This window comes from Tasmannia lanceolata, unplaced genomic scaffold (genome assembly GCF_043159265.1).
Source record: "Tasmannia lanceolata isolate RefF3 unplaced genomic scaffold, GAP_Taslan_0.1 ptg000008l, whole genome shotgun sequence".
In the NCBI taxonomy this organism is placed as follows: Eukaryota; Viridiplantae; Streptophyta; class Magnoliopsida; order Canellales; family Winteraceae; genus Tasmannia; species Tasmannia lanceolata.
The window spans coordinates 67956980-67976384 of NW_027518685.1; the positions used below are offsets into that span (position 1 = coordinate 67956980).

Sequence of the window (19405 nt, forward strand, 5' to 3'; positions counted from 1 at the left end):
AAAAAAAAGACCAACTGAAGTACCATACACATCTCATGGATCTAAGCAATAAGATCACTCATTCTCTCTTTATTTTCCAAACGAATTTCCAAATGAAATTCCGTTTTGGAATTGTTTTATAAATATAAGAAATACACTTGTAATTGTAATCGTGATTAATGTTTGAGGCATGCATATCTTTAGTAAAAACGATAGCAGCTTTTAATGAATTTCTATAAATATAAGAAATACACTTAGGTAGAATTGGAGAGAGAGAGAGATGAAATAGAAAAGAATGGCAATAAAATAGGAAACAAACTAATACTCGTTTTATATTATATATGCGTTTTCTAAAGTGGATGCTACGTTGGATTGAATGCCGGATGTAGAATAGAAAATAGAAAAAGAAGGCAAGAAAATAGGAAAAAAAATCAATCGATTGGTGGGTTTTGAAGGAGAGATTTAGGTAGTGATGGGGTGTAAAAACAGCAGCCTATCACAGGCCTCCACCTGTCCTGGAGTAGGTGAACTCAAGCCTATCACAGGCTGCCACCTGTCCTGGACACCTGTCCTGGAGTAGGTGAACTCAAGCCTATCACAGGCCGCCACCTGTCCTGGACACCTATCCTGGAGTAGGTGAACTCCAACCTATCACAGGCCGCCACCTGTCCTGGACACCTGTCATGGAGTAGGTGAACTCCAGCCTGTAGCAGGCCGCCACCTGTCCTGGACACGTCATCGAGTTTCCCTCTATAAAAGGAGGTTCAAAGCTCAAACCAATGGGTAATGAAAAACCTTCTCTACACTCAAAACTCTTAAGACTAGCTCTGCACTCCTGCTCATACTGACTTGAGTGTCGAAGGGCCTGTCCGGAGTAACACCCGGGTTGGTCTTCTGACCTCGCTTGCCTTTGTGCAGGACTCAGCTCTCTCAGCAGGACTCAGTCCCTTCACTCCGCTTCACTCCGGTCCCTCAGGACTCAGTTCCTCTGGTCATCCAGCTCAGCTCTTACGTCACTGTCATACCTGTTACCGATTTTCGGCCTAACAGATTGGCGCCATCCGCGGGACCCCAGAACTAAAAGCTGTTCAGATCTCTCATAAAAATGGCAGGGCGCAAGAATGCGCGGGTACCAGCTGCACGGACTGATCAAGCCGTGCTGCCTCGTAGGACTCGAAGTGAGCGAATCGCCTCGCTGGTGGTGGCAGCCTCTGCTACAGCTGAACAGAGCCCTGCTCGCTCAGAACACCTCAATCCTGCACCTACTCCGGATCAAGTTCAAGCCCTTTTTCAGCAGATGACGGCCCTCGTCGGTCAGTACCAGCAATTATTTCAGGCGTCTCCCCAACCTCCTCCAGAAGCTCCACGACCTACACGAGAAAGGTCGAATGTCCACGGGGGAGGGTCAGCTCGCCAAGGAGAAGACCGGAGTCACCACTCAAGGCAAGTCCATCCCCCCAAAGCCAGGCATGCTCATACAGAGCCACACCGTCGCCATAGGCCGTGGCTCCGCTCTGCACAAAGGCACCGAGCTCATGAAGGGCACGCACAGCAAGAGAAGTTCCGGTCTCGTCAAAAGAGTCTGGAAAGTCAGTCCGGCTCTGCGGCGAGCCCGTCAGTGGAAAGAAACAGATCACCGGACCAGCCGGACCGCAGAGCTGATCCGATGCTACGGAGGATGGAAGAAATGGATCACAGGATAGAAGAGCTGGCAAAGGACCAGAGCCGGCCTACTGTGCGGGCGTTCTCAAGCAGAACGCCGTTTACCGACGACGTCATGGGTGCCCCAGCACCCAGAGGATTCAAAATGCCAACCGTCCCGCAGTACGACTGGACCACTGACCCAGTGGACCACTTGGAGACGTTCAGAACAATGATGCTCCTCCACGGCGCGTCAGACGGCTTCCTTTGTAGAGCATTCCCGACGACACTGACTGGTGCCGCAAGGGACTGGTACTCAATGATCAAACCGAACTCCATCAGCAACTTTGATGACTTCGGGGATGATCTGGTCCGCCACTTCATGAGCAGCCTCAGGCCAAGGAAAACAACAGCATCCTTGATGGCCTTGCGGCAGGACGACAATGAGCCTCTGAAAGTGTTCATCCGCCGCTTCAACAGGGAGGCACTTCAAGTGCCAAATCTGGATCCCTCAGCAGCTATGAACGCGCTCCTCACGGGTACTAGATCCAATGAATTCTGCCGGTCAGTAGCTCGCCAAAATCCGCACTCACTGGCGGACCTAATGGCTGGAGCTGAGGAGTACATATAACGGTGGAAGAGACACTGGCAGCCCTCGACTCAAATCGGAGGAGAACCTCTGAAGACAAAAACCCTACCAAGCAGCGTAGGGAGGATAAAGCCCCCAGAAGAGAGAAGTCTCCACAGAGAAGAGAAGAGAACTTCACGCCTCTCAAAAGCTCCCGAAAACACATACTGGCCGCCATCAGCGGAGAAGAATTCTTGAGGTGGCCAGCTAGAATGATCTCCAAAGGAAATAGGAGGGACCCATCAAAGTACTGTCGGTTCCACAGGGACCACGGCCACGACACGGACGAATGCTGGCAGCTCAAGGAGGAAATCGAGCAGTTGATTGGCCGGGGCTATTTGAAAAAATACGTCCGAAGTGACGGCCGCAAAATGGAGCGCAGAGAGAAGAGTCCTCAGGGCCATAGCCCTCGACGGTCGCAGCCGCCCCCTACCCGGAACAAGTCCCCGCTGCCATCCAGTTCGCAACAAGAGGCACTGCGATCCCAGCCAAGGGGGGTCATCGGTACGATCATGGGTGGACCTGCCGCTGGGGGCACATCCTCCGCCGCTCGCAAAGCTTATGCACGACGAGTTAACGCCGTGCATACATACAGCAAGAAGACAAAGACGGAGAATGAAATCTCCTTTTCAGACGCAGACCTGGACAACCTGATACTGCCTCACGACGACGCACTGGTCTTAACCATGCTCGTCGCCAACTGGGAAGTGAAGAAAATCCTTGTAGACAACGGAAGTTCGGCGGACATCTTGTACTATCACGCTTTCCAGAAAATGATGATAGGCGACGACCACTTGAAGCCGGCGAACTCAGACCTGTTTGGCTTCTCAGGAGAGGTTGTGAAAGTGGAGGGGCAGATTGAACTCCTAGTCCTTCTCACACAACGCACGTGCCGCTGACACGTCCACTTTCTTACAGGACTTTTAGCCTATCATTTGCCCCTCTGTTTCTACAGAAAGCTCTGCTCTTCCTTCCTCTGCTCTGCACTGCTCTACTTTTCTTCTGTTCCTTTCACTGCCATTCTAGACCACTTCTCTTCTTCTCAACTCATCTTCTTTACACCCACTTCAAATTATCTTACACCCATCTTTTGAAGCTCTTATTTTTAACATTGATCGCTGAAATGTTTGAACTTTTTAAAAGAAAAAATCTTTTCTCTTTCTATTTCTCTAACTCCTGACATATCTGGGTTTGTTTATCTTTAAATCCTTCAATTTTAACTCTTTTTTTTTTCTGGGTTTTTTTTTGTTATCAGTACTTAAAATTCAAAACCCATTTGCAAGAACTTTCATCTTCTAGTAAATGATTTCTCCATCTGGGAAAGAACACTGAAACTCATACTCACTCCACACCCAAAACCATTTTGCATTGTTCTTCACTTGCAGATCAAAATTTTAAGTAAACTCTTTCTTAGTCTGTAGATTCTACACTCCATTTTGCACCAAATTTCAGCTTTGTTTGTTATCTTGGGTTTCAGTCCCTCCACAATTACTTTCTATAAATTGAAAGAACTGAGATTTAGACTCAATTCTGTGACTAATTTCTAGTCTTTCAGTTTCCAGTAATAGAAAAATTGGAGTTCTTGTTTATTTTCTTCTTTCTTATATTGCTGAATTTTTCCTTTATGTGATGTAGGACATTGTTTGTTGTTTTCTTTAGATTTCTTATTTTCCTTTTTGTTTATTTCTTAGTTCTATTTGCATTTGGATTATTTACAGATACTAATAGTTATGTATAAATTAGTAGTCTAAATCGGCAAATCGCCGCATTAGAATGTAAATATTTTTATCTGTGTTTTTTCTACATTTACCAATCTTTTCTTCTCAACCATGGAAAAACCTCATGGTTTTACCTTCCTTACAATACTCATTTTCTTTGTTGTTCCATTCTCTTTTGCACAATTGCTTCCCTCTGAAACCATGGCCTTGTTCCGATTTCAACGCATTTTGGAGTACCCATCTGTTCTCAATGGCTGGAACAGGTGGACTAATTTCTGTTACATTCCTCCTTCTCAGTCTCTTAAAATCGTCTGCTCGGGAAACCGAGTAACCGAATTAACTGTCATTGGAAACAAAGGATCCCCTTATCCCAGTAAGGTCTTTTCCATCTCTTCTCAAACTCTGTCTTCGAATTTTTCGATTGATTCTCTTTTCACCACTCTTTCTAAGTTGTCAAGCTTGAAGGTGCTGTCACTTTTGTCATTGGGTTTGTGAGGGCCTTTACCTGCAAAAATCAATCGATTTTCGTCTCTTCAAGTACTGAATATAAGTTCAAATTTTATTTATGGGAAAATCCCATTGCAAATTTATTCTTTGACCAGCATTCAGAGTCTTATTTTTCATGATAATTTGTTCAATGGAAGTGTTCCTGATCTTAGTAGCTTAACAGTTCTTGAAGAATTGAACTTGGGTTGCAATATCCTCTGACCAGAGTTTCCCTCATTGGGGAATAAGCTTGTCAGTCTAGTATTGAGAAACAATTCTTTCCACTCAAGTGTTAATTCTGAACTTCAGTTCAGAATGACCATGAATGATATTTCTTTCACTTTACCATCCTTGAAAATTTCAGTAGAAATGTATCCAAGTTTTCCAGACTTGCGTCTATGGTTTAAGGGCCTAATCTTTCTGAATTTCTTTTGTAATGTTTCTGTTTGGTAGTGTATATAGACTTTTGTAAAAGGATTCTTGCATGGAGCACTCAATGTTTCTTTGATAGGAATGATTAAAATATGTGAAGCCAATTTTATCTTTGACAGGGCATATGTCTCAGGCAATGAGGCTAGGAGCACTTGGGCTCCCACCATATCATGCTTTTACTCTGGAGGAACTCGAAGAAGCAACAAATAACTCCGAGCCGTCGAATTTAATGGGGTCAGGTATGAGAGTGAATCTATTTCGGATGGAAAATATCACCTACTACTCTTAATAATAATCTTATATATTTGTTCGAAATGCTTGGGGACAAATGATCATGTAATAAAATGTTTCAGTATAATGTTGACTGTGTCACCCTAGCCACTGCATAGATTAATGAAGGCAACAGAATAGGTAGATCATATACGAAATGTTAATACACTGTAAAGAAAGGATAAGGGAATGATGTTGTATTTTCCTTCTTCTATCTAGACCTGAATGGACTACCCAAGTTGTGGCTCTAACCATGACATAAAAGTGAATGTTTCCAATGTATGTGCCTGTGAGCATTGAGACGAAACTGATTACAGAAAATAGATGATAGATTTTTAACATCTGGTAGACCTCAATGAGTCCTGTTTATTTGCCCTGTTGGCACCATAATTTAAACATCCTATCTCCTTCATCAAATGGCTATCTTTTAGTGCTTTGCCAAGAACAATTTAACTGTTGATTTTTGGACTATGCCTGTTGTGTCTCTTTTGAATAATAAATATTTTGTTCATGGGTTCAACACAAAAATGCCCTCAAATTTCAGTCTATTAAGTGGTAAGGTAGTGAATTTTATATAAAGTTATCCTCCTTATCAGTTCTCAATTCCCTTAGCAGCCTAACTCCCAAGTTATGAATGGATCCAGAGCAAAGAAGAAATGTTTTTGGGTGTTTACAGTTAAAATCTGTCTGACGGATTCCACATAACTAAGCTGGTTTCCGAATTTTTTATTTTCTCAAAATTTAAACAAGTAATCACATGTGCTCGTGGTAAAGATCTCAAAGTAATATAGGTTATTTGCATACATTATAGGCTTAATTCAGTTGGTAATAGTGTTCAACTCTATCGAAAAATGTTTATTTTCACTTGTATGATTTGTTATTGTCAGTTCATTTTGAGTTTCCACACTTTTATAATTTCATGTAGTGAAAAGTTGGATCCTTCAAAATGCATCAATGCTCTGTTTTATATTTCCACAAGTAGTTGATTGGATTTACTTTTTCTATGTTTGAAACTTCACTTGGTCAATCATTGACTCGCACAAGTCAACTTGATTTCAGATCTACTGAGTCAGTAAAACTCGTTGATCCACCCGATGCAATCAACTCGCTGGGTAAATCATTGACTGCCTGATTCAACCCACTTTTGCTTTGGGTTGACTTCTTGAGCAATGATAAGATTTTAAGCACTACCATATCTCTCTCTAAATGGTGTCTTTCAATCACTAGTTATATTTCAATCACTAGTTATATTTTTAACCTAATTCATAAAACATACCAAGTGATTTTTCTACCTACGTAAGACAAATTTGGGAGCTATAGCTCATGAACTAAAGTAACTCAAGAGGACAGTAAATTACAGTTTTCTTGTAATGTCTATGTCATTAGAGTTTCAGACATGGGCATCTCTTAGGAGGATTTCAGATGCCATACATGTACTCACGAATTAAAATAAATGAAAAAGACAAAAGATTTGGACTGTTCTATTTAATGTCCCAGAAATAGGGATAACATTCCCATTTTCATATGTTGCAGTAACCTTTCCTGATTATGGTGTATCTTACTCGACCAACATAGGATATTTGAAAAACTGGAAGTTATTGTTTTTTTCTGACTTTGGGTGATGATCCATGATTATATCTCCCTGAATTTGATAGAATTTTGAAAATTAATATGATTAAAACATCATCTCTACTAGACACAGACTGCTTCACTTTCAATGTTGACATCTGAATCAATTTCACATCATCTTGGCTTCTTTTGCAATTTTAGCTGTACAAAGGATGGCTCAGTGACAGATCAGTGGTCGTGGTGAGGTGTCTGAAACTAAAGCAAAGGCATGCTCTTAAAATCTTAAAACAGCAAATGGAAGTAATTTCAAAGCCCAGACATCGCCATTTGGTCAGCATTCTTGGACACTGCTTTGTCCCTTATGAGGAATCCCCTAATGCCACTGATACCATCTTTCTTGTCTTCGAATACATTTCAAATGGGACACTGAGGAGTCATCTTACTGGTAAGGGGAATAACCATTATCCTATGGCTTTTCAGCCATTAATATCTGAAATATCATAAGATTTCAATTCTTATAATTTATTTGGCAGAACGGCGAAAGCAAGAGATGCTGAAATGGCCACAAAGATTAGCTGCTGCTACGGGAATTGTGAAAAGAATCCAATTCTTGCATACAAGAATTGTGCCTGGTGTTTAAGAAATAATTTGTCGGTTCTGAAAGCAATGTCAATGGAGCAGAACTTGGCGATCTTGACAGGTAAACAACCACCTTTTTTGATAAAATGCTTATAGCTGGAGTGTGTCTTATATAAAACCCAAATCAAAATTAAGTGTAGTTTGATCACCGTCAACCTAAAAAGCGTTTATATTTCTTACATGTGGGAGTGTATACCACCAAGCATGTTACGGTGAATTCAGTATGAATTGGTTTTTACTTTCTTTATCTGTAGTGTTATGAGATTTTCCTCTTAATATAAATAATATGGCGTACCTGTTTACTGATTTCTGTGAAAAACAGAAAGAATAGATGATTAGTATAACCTTTTCGATGCGGCGAGTTGAGGCACGGACTAGGTCGCTCTCTTTAAGGTGATTTTGCGCCTCTGCGGAAAACCCTCCGGTGCAACAGATCCGAACGCAATCACCCCCAGGATACAAGAGCCCGACGCACCGTCGCTATCTATCTGAAGTGCACAATCAGATAGATCCGAACCAAACAGCGAACACTCCGAATGCCCAACAAATAAAACAGAACAGAGAAAAGAAAACAAAAAATAACAGAAAGGAAACTGTTCTGTTTTTGCAAACGACTCAGTAGAGATGGAAAAACGAATCAGCAGAGATGAAAGGCTCGTCTATCTGTTTAAAGAGAGATTCTAAAACAAATGTAAGAACTGTGCTTCAAGACGTTGGAAACAATCTCTTTTTATAGAGAAAACGTGTCTGTTGAAGACACCTCTTTAAAACAGTAGAGACACCTTTTTTAAAAACGTCATTTAAAAAATTGCCGTTACTTAAGAGGGTTGTAACGGTTGGATTAAGTTAAAACTAAAGAGACATGACCGTTGGATTTATAAATAAAAAATCCGTTTCGAAAAACCCAACCCAACCCAACCCAACACACACACACACCCGCACCCGCACCCGCGCCCACGCCGCGCCCCGACCCGACACGGCACAGCTCGGCTCGGCTCGGCTCGGCGCGCGCGCGCGCGTGTGTGTGTTTTTTTTATTTGATCTTGTTCTTTGTAAAACATCAAAGGCAAACAAATTGAATGCCCTTGAAAGGCCCAAGCCTTTGCTCAACACTCCCTCTTATATGGATGGGAGAATTTTTCTCAACTTCCCATCTTGGACTAAACTTTTAAGAGGTAAGAGAGCTACCTTCAAAAGTTTAAATGATTTTGGTGGGAAAGTACAAGAGAATAGAATCAATTTGAAAATTTCAAATTTTGGGTGGGAAATTCAAAAGCAAAAAAGAATCTTTTTCAAAAGCAAATGTTTCTTTCATTTTTAGTATTTAAAATACTAACAATCCCCCACTTATTTTAATAGAAAAAATATTAGTAAAACTTAATGCTGGGCAATCAGAAGAGTATCACGTATAATAAAGGTGACTATGTCTTGAACCTTTACTTAGTGTAAGTGCATTCTAACTGTAAGGAATTGATAGTGACTATGTCTTGAACTACAATCCTTGGGTACAGAGAGACACCACACACATGATACTAAAGTGTTCAATTGGTTCCAAAAAGCTCGCACATTACGGCCATGTGCTACATCCCAGTTTCCATGTAAGCATAAGAGAATAAGCTCTCGTCTCTTTTGGAAGCGGCCCACTTCCGCGCTAACATGTAGGTGAGTCTATCAAGGATGCTCCTGTAGCCTATACATCCCACTCATACGAGCTATAGATCTCATTAAGAGTAATAACTCAACCTTCCAAACGCTTCAGGATATCATGCTTGAGTTACACCATAGGGATGGACTTTGAGATAAACTTGAAAATAGCATGATCGTCCACAAGTTACACTACGACTCGTTTTTTCCATTGAAAACCTAGTTCTTGGGATCTCCAGTCCCTAGGTTGGGTGTCCATCATAGGTAACTATTTACAAATGGGCTTTAGTCCCATCCCCCTCGATGTATTGCAGATTTTCTCCCTTGACAAGGCCTTTGTTAAGGGATCTGCCAAATTATCACCAGATCTCACAAAGTCAATGGTGATTGATCCATTAGAAATCAATTCTCTCACAGTACTATGTTTCCGGCGTATCTGTCGCGACTTTCCATTATAGTACTTATTATGTACTCTTCCAATAGCAGCTGTGCTGTCACAGTGAATCAAAATAGCGGGAACAGGTCTTTCCCAAATAGGTATATCAGATAAAATATTTCTCAACCAACTAGCCTCTTCACATGCAGAGGTTAGTGCAATCAACTCAGATTCCATAGTGGACTGAGCAATAATAGTCTGTTTCTTGGATCTCCAAGAAACTGCACCACTACCAATAGTAAATACATACCCAGTGGTAGCCTTGGAATCTTTTGACAAAGTATTCCAATTGGCATCACTGAAACCCTCTAGAACAGCAGGAAACTTATGGTAGTGAATCCCATTATTAATGGTTCGTTTGAGGTATCTCATGACTCGTGATATAGCATTCCAATGTTCTATACTTGGATTACTAGTATATCTACATAATATGCCTATCGCATATGCTATATCAGGTCTGGTACAGTCTGTAGCATACCTTAAACTACCAATAATACTAGCATACTCTTTTTGATTAACACTATCACCTTCATTAGAATACAATCTAATACTAGGATCAAAAGGAGTACATACTGGATTACAATCAAAGTACTTATACTTTTTAAGTATCTTTTCTATATAATGGGACTGGTCTAAAGATATACCACTATCAGATCTTGTAATTTTAATCCCTAAAATTACATTTGCTTCTCCTAGATCTTTCATATCAAAGTTTTGTTTTAATAGATTTTGGTTTGTTTAACTATTTCCAAGTTAGAACCAAAAATTAAAAGATCATCAACATACAAGCAAATAATAATACAATAAGTATTAATATACTTATAATATATACACTTATCACTTTCATTGATTTTAAAACCATTTGATATAATGATATTATCAAATTTTTCATGCCACTGTTTTGGTGCTTGTTTAAGTCCATACAGTGACTTCACCAACTTACATACTTTATTTTCTTGACCTGGAGATATGAAACCACTAGGTTGGTCCATATATATCTCCTCTTCTAGACTACCATTTAAGAAAGCAGTCTTTACATCCATTTGATGAATTACCAGATTATGGATTGCAGCCACTGCAATCAAAACTCTAATGGATGTAATCCTAGTAACCGGAGAGTATGTATCAAAGAAATCTATATTTTCTTTTTGCCTAAAGCCTTTAGCAACAAGCCTAGCTTTATATTTGTCTATGGTTCCATCTGGTTTCAATTTTCTTCTAAGAATCCATTTACACCCTATGGTCTTAAATCCTGGTGGTAAATCTACTAATTTCCAAGTCTGGTTTGACATCAGAGACTCCATCTCATCATTGACAGCTTCTCTCCAAAAGTCAGCATCTGACGAGGACAAAGCTTCCTCTAAAGAAGAAGGATCTCCCTCCAAACTAAAGACATAGAAATCAGAGCCAAAATCCTTGGCTATTTTGGATCTTTTACTTCTCCTAGGTTCAATTTCTACTTCAGGGTTTACCTCAATCCTAGGCTCGGTGCCCCCACTATCTCCAATAGTCACGGTACCCCCACTATGTCTAGATTTAAAAGAAAATTTATCTTCAAAGAATTCAGCATCCACTGACTCTATTATTACACAGTTATTTAGGTCTAAAAACCTATATATTTTGCTTGTAAGAGAGTAACCCATAAAGGCACACTCTATGGCTCTACTTCCTATTTTGGGTCTCTTAAAATTAGAAAGTCTTACATAAGCTAAACATCCCCAAACTCTAAAGTAACTCACATTGGGTTTCCTATTTTTCCAAAATTCAAAAGGTGAGACTTTAGTTTTGTAATTAGGAATTCTATTAAGAACATAGCAGGAAGTTAGAATTGCTTCTCCCCATAAGTTAGAAGGGGCTCCTGAACTTAGGAGTAAAGCATTCGTAAGTTCCACTAGTGTTCTATTTTTCCTTTCTGCAACCCCATTTGAAGCGGGAGAGTAAGGAGCGGTTGTTTCATGTATAATTCCTAATGACTTAACAAAGTCAGTGAATTCTAATGATTCATATTCACCTCCTCTATCACTTCTTAGTCTCTTAATCTTCCTATTGAATTGGTTCTCTACTTCTAATAGGTATTCCTTAAATATTTTTAAGGCTTCACTCTTATGTCTAATTAAATAAATGATTGTATACTTAGAAAAATCATCTATAAAGGTTATAAAGTATCTTTTACCACTACGGGTCAAGATACCGTCTAACTCACAAATGTCACTATGAATTAAGTCTAAAAGTTCTGAATTCCTTTCAACACTTTTGAAAGGCTTTCTAGAAATTTTAGCCTTACTACATATTTCACATTTGTTAAATTCTTCTAAGACTACTTTAGGAATCATACCTAATACACTCATGTTATGTACATATTTCCTATTTATATGACACAACCTAGCATGCCATGAATTAACAGAAGAAAGCATGTAAACAGAAGAATCACTTTCATTCATTATTTAAACATTCAGTTTGAACATTCCATCACATGCATATCCTTTACCAACAAAGGATCCAAACTTGGTTACAACATACTGGTCAGACTCTATGGTTTGTTTAAAACCAGCCTTGTTAAGAAGAAAACCAGAAACTAAGTTCTTCCTCATGTCTTGAGTATGAAGAACATCCTTCAGTATCACTTTCCGCCCTGAAGTGAAGCAAAGTTCAACGTCCCCAACACCAAGTACCTTTATTGTATGCGAGTCCCCTAGAAGCACCTTCTTCTCATTATCTGCATGAGCATACGTCTTGAACCACTTCCTGTCAAAACACACATGACGAGACGCACCAGTGTCGACCCACCACCCTTCAGATCCTCCAACGATATTCACTTCAGTGATCATAGCCACAAGTGGCTCTTCTATCACGTTGGCTTGAGGGATTGGTGCAGTCTTCTTACGTCGACACATCCGTGCAATATGACCCTTGAGCCCACAAATATAGCACACAATTTTGGAATAGTCATTCTTTCCAGAAGTTGTGTTTTGGTTCGGACGCTTGAAGGTACCTCGGTTTTGGTTCTGTTGCTTTTTCTTCAACTTCTTTTTGGGCTTCAGATTCACTTGTGGTTTCTGATTTTGGTTCTTAACTTCAGAAATGGCATTCACATTAGTTACAATTTCCGTATTCCCTTCTTTCTTATCTTGGTTACGGTTTTCTTCTTCGATCCGAAGACGAACAAGAAGACCTTCCATAGATAATTCCTTAGTTTTATGAAGAAGGGAATTTCTGAATTCTTTCCAAGAAGGAGGTAATTTGTCAATCACGGCTGCAACTTGAAATTGTTCACTAATAGTCATTCCTTCCGCAAGAATGTCGTGAACAAGTTTTTGCAACTCGTGGGTTTGAGAAATCACCGTCTTCTCATCCACCATGTAATATCTAAAATACTTGCTAACCGCATATTTTTTAGACCCAGCCTCTTCCGTATCATACTTCTTCTGTAAGGCTTCCCAAAGTGTCATGGAATCCTTACAGTCACTATAAAAATCGTATAATTCGTCGGATAGGCAATTGAGAATAAAGTTTTGGCATAGGAAATCAGAATCTGTCCAGTTCTTTTTCAAAGTAGATCTAACTGGTTCAAGTTCTGATCGCCAAGGCTTTGGGTCTTCCAAAACATGGGCTACTTTCTTGGTGGATAAATAGAAAAATATTTTCTTCTTCCATCTCTTAAAATTAGCACCACTAAATCGAAAAGGCTTATTCGGATTTGAGGAATCCGATATAATCTCGTCATGGGATGCCATATTTTAGAAAGAGGAAAACAGAAACGATAATCACCTTAAAATTGTTATGAGATTTTCCTCTTAATATAAATAATATGGCGTACCTGTTTACTGATTTCTGTGAAAAACAGAAAGAATAGATGATTAGTATAACCTTTTCGATGCGGCGAGTTGAGGCACGGACTAGGTCGCTCTCTTTAAGGTGATTTTGCGCCTCTGCGAAAAACCCTCCGGTGCAACAGATCCGAACGCAATCACCCCCAGGATACAACAGCCCGACACACCGTCGCTATCTATCTGAAGTGCACAATCAGATAGATCCGAACCAAACAGCGAACACTCCGAATGCCCAACAAATAAAACAGAACAGAGAAAAGAAAACAAAAAATAACAGAAAGGAAACTGTTCTGTTTTTGCAAACGACTCAGTAGAGATGGAAAAACGAATCAGCAGAGATGATCGTCTATCTGTTTAAAGAGAGATTCTAAAACAAATGTAAGAACTGTGCTTCAAGACGTTGGAAACAATCTCTTTTTATAGAGAAAACGTGTCTGTTGAAGACACCTCTTTAAAACAGTAGAGACACCTTTTTTAAAAACGTCATTTAAAAAATTGCCGTTACTTAAGAGGGTTGTAACGGTTGGATTAAGTTAAAACTAAAGAGACATGACCGTTGGATTTATAAATAAAAAATCCGTTTCGAAAAACCCAACCCAACCCAACCCAACCCAACACACACACACACCCGCACCCCAACCACGCCCACGCCCACGCCCCGCCCCGACCCGACACGGCACGGCTCGGCTCGGCGCGCTCGCGCGCGTGTGTGTGTGTGTGTGTTTTTTTTTATTTGATCTTGTTCTTTGTAAAACACCAAAGGCAAACAAATTGAATGCCCTTGAAACGCCTTTGCTCAACACTCCCTCTTATATGGATGGGAGAATTTTTCTCAACTTCCCATCTTGGACTAAACTTTTAAGAGGTAAGAGAGCTACCTTCAAAAGTTTAAATGATTTTGGTGGGAAAGTACAAGTGAATAGAATCAATTTGAAAATTTCAAATTTTGGGTGGGAAATTCAAAAGCAAATGTTTCTTTCATTTTTAGTATTTAAAATACTAACATGTAGTACTGGACATGGTGATAAAGAAGATGTTTATCAGCTGGGAGTTATTCTACTAGAAATTATTACAGGAAATCCCATCACATCTCAGACAGAATTGGATGCCTTGAAACTTAAGGTAAACAACCCATTCCTCCATTTTACTATTAATGCATTTAGAGAGAGAAATTGAAATGTTTTTTTTAAACTATTTCTAAGCTATTAATCAGCTATTTCTAAAACATATTTCTAGTTTTTCAAAAACATGGAAATCTCTTCAGAAAATATCCAAGTGTTTGGATTATTCAAAAAAAAAAAAAAACTCCTTTAATAAATGGAGAAAGAAGGTTTTGGTAGTATGTTAACGAAATGAATTCCTTGTATTAGGAAATTTTGAACCCATGATTGCGAGTTGTGACACGCCATTAGACATCAAGATTGAATCATGAATAGATTTTTAGTTCATAATAGTATGTTGAAATTTTAGTAATTTTTTTAAAGTTTATGTATGTTTTTTGTGGTTCACAGCTAGAGAGAGGCCTAGCAGAAGGCCCGAAAAAACTGAGGGGAGAAACTGATCCTTCCATTAGAGGTACTTTTGCCTATGAGTCCTTAAAAACTGCAGTTGAGATCACCATAAACTGTCTATCTGAAGATATTGGTCAGCGTTCATCGATAGAAGATGTTCTCTGGAACTTGCAGTACTCAGCTCAAGTTCAAGATGGATGGGCGACCAGCGAGAACCTCAGTACACATTCATAGAGATTAATGGTACTTGTTTGTATATTTCTACCCATCCTATTCTCATATGTTTCTTTCTATTTTTTATGACAGTGATTGATAATGAAGGGAGGATATGTTAAATGAGCAGGGGGATAAGATGTCTTATAAAACGAGAAAATCCTGAAATAATCTTGAGATTTTAAGAAATATCACGATATTTTCATTTTTATAATTCACTGTGAAAATAACATGATAATTTAATGATATTTTTTATTTTATCCTTTTTTCTTAAATTATACCTTTTTATTTAGCCTACTGATGATATTTGTTAGAAAATTAATCAACCTTAAGCGGAAATAGATCGTTACCTCTGCTACGATTATCAAATTGAAGGTGAAGATGATGCACATTATCTGAACGTTGAATACTCTCCTTGAAGAACTTAGTTTTGATGTGGCCTTTAGATCTATCCAAAGCCTTATGCTTAAATCAATGTGAATCCCAAGTAGGGCAACCACGAAACAGGGGGGTGGAAATTGGTTGGCTATTAAAATTTTAAGCTCTTTAAACTTTGATCTTTAATCCTAATCCTTTTGCTTATTAATCTTTAGTTCAGTGGTTAGCCAAGTAGAATGAAAATATAAACACGATAAGCATAACTAAGAGAAGAAAAGAAGATAAGGGAAAGAGAAATGTACACCAATAATTTATAGTGGTTCGGCCTTGAAACCATGGCATACTCCACTCTTCTCAAGTTTTGCTCCTTGAGGAAATCTACTATTGCTATTCTCCCTAGTAGGCCGTATGTGAGCCCATATAAGCTTGAAGATTCAAGGGGTTTAATATTGGTGCCCTTCCACCTTTACAATGAAAATGAATGAAGAAGAGAAAGATCTTGCTTTGCCTCATTTTAGGGGCTGATTGCACGATGAAGAATGAAGAAGAAATCTCTCACAATATAATACAAGTTGAGGATAATCCAATCTCTCAAAGGTTTTAGCCAAATCAAGACACGAGATGGAGAGAGTGGTTTTAAATCCAAAATAAAACACAATATCTTGTGATATTCATCTCATGATCAAGGGGTCAAAGACGTAAACACATATTATTAAGATATAATGCATGATTGGTGTGCCTTTGAAATGTTGGATATTTTTAAAATATCTTATTTTTTAAAATAGAAAAATGAGATTTTTCAATGAGAAATTTGAAAGAGACATTTCTCTGTGTGAAATGATGTTTCCAACTAGAAGACACTTTAGGTTGTGAAAAAGTATTGTTTTAAAATGAAAGGGTACTTTTCATTTGACGTGGTGCCTTCATATCCTTTTTATTTTCTATTAACAAAAAAAAGGCTTGTAGTCTCAATTTTAAGATAACTTTCTCCCCTTTAACTCTGCTCTTTTCCTATATGTAAGGGCATACTTGTCCAAAATTCGGGGTGTAGACCTTGTTCTTGGCGTATGCATTATTTTTGTAGGAAATTTAACCGGGTAGAACTCGCCCCTAAAAGCTAGTTGTTAGAAGGAGGGTGCCCATTCCCTTATAACCCATCCCCATCCATCTTACTTAACCGATGTGGGACTATTTTGCTTTTGCGTGGAACCCCAACAATCTCCCCCTCCACGCGGAAGCAAGGTGGACAATCTCGCCCCTCCACGTGGTGGCAACGTGGGAACCACAAGATACTACACCGGGGTTTCTGAGATCTTCCCCGAGGGACATTCCCGCCCTCGGAGGCAAACCGGGGTTTCCGAGATCTTCTCCGAGGGACATTCCCGCCCTCGGAAGCAAACCATCTGTAGGGAATTTAACCTAGTAGAACTCGCCCCTAAAAGCTAGCTGTTAGAAGGAGGGTGCCCATTCCCTTATAATCCATCCCCATCCATCTTACTTAACCGATGTGGGACTATTTTGCTTTTGCGTGGAACCCCAACAATTTTCGTGGGACTTATTTCTGTATAGCCACCTTCATAAGTGGAGAAAAAGAAACTGTAAGAGAAAGCTTCGTTGTGCCTTGCCTACCTCTCTTTCTCTCCTATTATGATTCTTTGTTCTAAAGAGTCACTTTGTTCATCCACCGTTACAATTTGTCACAACATGAAATGTGCAATTTAGATCAGCCTAAGTTGACACCCACTATGTCCTAGTGGGGCATGCCCCATTGTCACACAATGAGGTGTGCCCAAATGAAACATATTGACAATACAATTACTCTACTCTACCGCGAATTGAGTATTGGTTTGGTGGCATATTTCTTACTCGGTTTTCTTCCTTTTTTTTTCCTTCCTTTTGTTTCCTTTAAAAATCAAACCAAGTTTGGAAATGCCATCTTTTTTAGGAAAAGATAAACGAAAATGGGTGAAAATATTAGAAAAGAATGGAAAAAGTATCATTTCCCGTATATACTCCAAAAGATTACCAACAATTTCAATGAAAGGTCTCTTAATCTCCATTTCAATTATCCATATCTATGCCGCGTTATACACTTCAGACGACCATCTGACTCACACTACCTACCAAGTTTCCCACCTTACATTCGTGGTGGTGGTCCCACTAATTAGCAATTGTGTATTCCACATTCTCTTTTTGAAGGGAAATGATATCTAGCCCCTTTTTCTTCACTGGCCACCCCTATTGAAAAGAGTAGTCATAAATATACTAGAGGGGTGGCCCGAGGAAGAAAAGGGGGCGAATATATCACTTCCCCATATAAGGACACGAAAGGTCATTTCCAATCCACCATTTTCAACCCCATCCGACATGAGGCAATGTTGCAGGCATGGGATCCCAAGGAAACTACAAAAGTGGGGAAAATCTCTCATATATACAACACCATCGTCTCAATCACTCATCATATCATCATGGGCCCACCTTGATCTACAACCATGCAGAAAACACACAGCTAATCATCGTAACCATCAGGTCAAGATCCTAGAAATTAATGATCAAGAAAAGAACAGAAGAAATAGTGATGAAAAAGTACATTTGCAGAAATAGTTAAGATTCTTGGTCTAACAGTAAGGTTGCTCCAATAGTGGTCATGGGTTGAAGTCACGGAAACAGCCTCTCTGCAAAGCAAGCGTAAGGCTGCATACAATAGCCCTACACATACCCCGCAATAGCGGCAACCTCGTGCACTGGGCCGCCTTTTTAGAGATAGTTAAGATTCTGTGAGTGTATTGATCTGTTACATGGTCCAAATTAAATGATATGGGTGGGACCTACATATTCTGATACGTGACCAACATATTCTGATACGTGTAGGTAAAGAACACTTCATTTAGGAAAGTACGAGGCAAATGTAAGTAAATGAAATAAAACTTCAGCAAACCCTGCTCAATCGAAAATAAATACACATGCGAAAGATGCCCAGCATTAAAACCCTGTTTGGATTGCAATAAAAATATTTCCGAATGAAAATATTTTCTTCAATTTTTTTCTTTTCTATTTGGTTAATTTAGAGGGATACTATCAGAAATTGAGGGCCCCTAAGTAAAAATTGAATCGGGTTGGTTTGTGTAAAAAAAGTTTGGAATTTTTTGAAATATTTTTCCTTTTCATACTTTTCCGAAAAATTCTTGCAATCCAAACAAGGCCTTAATGGAAATGGAAAATGCTAAAATGAAAGACAATTTTATTCGGAAAATGATAAATGCGCCCCTTTCCATCGCTTGGGACACCCGGCTGCATTGTAGGTGGCAATCATGTCACGTCATTCCTTAAATGTGAAGTACATCAGCCCCTTTGCAGTCATAGATACACTCTAGCCAAGTGTCCCAAGGGATGAAAAGGGGTGCATTTATCATTTCCCTTTTATTCTCCTTTTTAAAAGACATTTATTAAGACCCACTTCTGCTTCATTTACATGCTAGATTTCTATGACATTTTGGTTTTAATTTTTCTCAATGTTTAAAGAAATCAAAAGATTTTATTTACTATGTACTTTTTATGGGTTGAAACGGTGGGAGACATTAAAACCTATAAATGAGGGAAAGTGGAAACGTTAAGAGGGCTTTTAGGAGGGGTGGAGACGTTTCATGTTTATTCTTCCCTACAAAATCTCTCTTTCGATAATCTCAAAATGGGAGAAGGACCACTTTCTGGTGAGGTCTCCTCATCTCTATAAAAGCTATCTGTTTTCTTCTCAAGAAACTCCATTGATTTATTTTTGGTTACATCTTTTATCATCTTTTGTAACACGGGTGGTGACGAGTTCGAGGGATCGTGTCAAACAACCAGTTGCTTCAAAAGCTTAAGTGGCTGGAGAAGGCACTATTTAATCTTTAATACTTTAATACCCCCCTCACTTGTGGCCCCTCTTTTAGGGTTGGCCTAAATATGTGGCACATGTGTCCTCTCTTTTGGATTTGAGGTTTGAACTCGGGACCCTTGCATCCGATAGCATGTCAAACAACCAGTGGTAT

General features: G+C 39.3%; 1 pseudogene across 1 annotated transcript; it reads left to right on the top strand.

Moving 5' to 3' along the window:
• Positions 1 to 3170: 3170 nt before the first annotated feature.
• LOC143883254 (putative LRR receptor-like serine/threonine-protein kinase At1g14390) lies at positions 3171 to 15017 on the top strand (annotated as a pseudogene). Its single transcript, XR_013252344.1, has 6 exons — positions 3171 to 4635; positions 4985 to 5131; positions 6925 to 7168; positions 7257 to 7423; positions 14283 to 14394; positions 14784 to 15017. The product of XR_013252344.1 is annotated as a putative LRR receptor-like serine/threonine-protein kinase At1g14390 (transcript).
• Positions 15018 to 19405: the final 4388 nt, after the last annotated feature.